The 2,050-nt window shown below is 37.5% G+C and overlaps 1 long non-coding RNA gene across 1 annotated transcript; it reads right to left on the bottom strand.

Moving 5' to 3' along the window:
- Positions 1–1,033: 1,033 nt before the first annotated feature.
- Positions 1,034–2,050, bottom strand: LOC148182132 (uncharacterized). The gene is made up of 2 exons (XR_015771033.1): positions 1,843–2,050; positions 1,034–1,349 (listed from the first exon to the last, which is right to left on the bottom strand). It is a non-coding gene; the product is annotated as an uncharacterized LOC148182132 (long non-coding RNA).

The raw sequence follows: 2,050 nt of genomic DNA, 5'->3' as shown, positions 1-2,050 counted from the left end.
GAGCACAATACGCAGCTAACTTCTACATCGAGAAAAAGAACCAAGACATTATGTAAATTTTTATTTTTTAGGTAAACTGCCAATTCCCTAACGTTTTTATTATGCCTCTAACTTCTAAAATACTTGACTTCTAGACATCAGATTTGGTCTTCTTATAGATTTCGAGTTGCCCCATCGAGTGGTACAAGATATTAGAAGCCATTTCTGTTCCGAAAAATCTCCTTACATCTCACCTTCTAAATGCCATCCGAAATATCTAAATATGTCCATATCTCGTTTATTTTTTAAACAAACACTAAATATACGTGCTTATTCCACGCAGAATTTCACCCTGAATCCAAAACTGTGCTCAAAATCCTCCTACGTCAAAAAATAACGGAGTAATTGAAGTGTTAGACTTACATACATTTTAAATCCAGCACCTGGAATAGTTGAAATTAAAACGTACGTTTCTGGCCAAAATCCTTCTTCCTTCGCATTGACAGCTGTTGGTGCGTAAGTGAGATAAATTTGGATTTTCGCTTTATTGAGGTCGGGAGCTATCTATTTATTTGGTATATAAACTCAGAACTGTATCAGATGAATAAAATGAAAGATTTCTCTGTGGTTTGCTAGCCACGGCAAAAAGTTCGATAGATTGGGAAGTTGGCTAAATAGATAGGAGTTTTTGTGCTTTGTTTTATTTGTAATAAAATACGAGAGAAAGACGAGGCTGATTGGTGATTGCAATCGAACACTCCAATTAGTTCAAACTATTGGTATTCGCCGAAATAAGAGAATAATTAGATGGGCCAACTCGGGACCGGCAACTTCCAACTTTATATTAGATTTTTCTAATGGAATTCTTCAACTTTATAAAGTTGTAGGATATGAGTTTTTAAACGTCATAAATCTCAACATATTTCAATAAAGCGAAAGAATGCTCACACAGATCGGTAAGCCCAACCCTGTATAAATCCATTTCAAAAATCCCGTCTTCAATTGGAGTTAGTCCCACTACTGTTTACTTTAAAATTGAAACGAATAGTCCTTTAGAATCGTACAACTTTATTGAATTTTACCAGAAATAAATAATGCAGTCAGCGTTCCGTTGACCTTCGGATTTCTCCTTGACGTCACCGGTGCAGTTTTGGGAATTCGACTTGTCTGTTTTCTCTCATGAAATCATCGTCCGGTAAAAATCTTCCAGGTCGAAGCGGTTCTTCCGCGTCCGGTTCGTATGCAAATCGGATTTGTTCCTCGAAATCTCGTACGTTGCTCAGACTCGCTGATGGCAGAGATAATCCTGTGGCTACTGTTATAACGGCAACGGCAATGCAGATAATTTTCGGCAGGTTAAATAGGGCCATCTGAAAAAAAACATTTTTGATGGAAGAGCGGTCAGAACACAGCAGCTGTAATTACAGTTTGCAAACATGAATGAGCTTTAATTATGAAAGCTGTGGCAAAAATTTTTGAAGAGGAGCGGCATCTGCACGGGACATTTCTGCTCAAGCAACGAGCGAGAGATTTTGACGTTTGATCTCTTCGTATGCAATTAACTTGTAATTTGATATAATGTAACATCAGAGAGTACTGAAATTAAGTGTGGGAATTGGAACCGGTTACTGAATTTAATAAATTAGCGTTATCTGTTCGCTTGGCTGGAATTTCCGTAACAAATTAATATTTATTAATCATCTTATGAGTACATTGCATGTCAACACTGAAATCAATTTGAGGATACGGCCCTGCTTAAAATTTAAAATCTAATCAAAACAGAATACAGGGCACGGATTGACTTGCAATATTCAAAAGTAAACGGATTGTAGAGTAATTAAACGACGAGAAAAAGTCACTTACCTTCACGGGCGGATTATTAATCACGAGCTCTAAATTGATGCACTAAACAGTTTCTCGAGGCTTGAAGTGAAAACAGAAGCAACAGGAGCTTTATATAAAAGATGTCGGCGCTCACTCAGATTCAAGAGCTGCTGGATAAAAGGGATCTACATTTTACCATGTCTTACTCCCTCCATAACCTGCAATCCCGAGCGGTCACTCTTATCAC

The sequence above is a fragment of the Gnatocerus cornutus genome, chromosome 1, assembly GCF_029298725.1.
Source record: "Gnatocerus cornutus isolate USDA-ARS CGAHR chromosome 1, icGnaCorn1.1, whole genome shotgun sequence".
Lineage (NCBI taxonomy): Eukaryota > Metazoa > Arthropoda > Insecta > Coleoptera > Tenebrionidae > Gnatocerus > Gnatocerus cornutus.
Note: the sequence above shows the minus strand (reverse complement) of the source record. Positions and strands in the feature narration are given on the sequence as shown.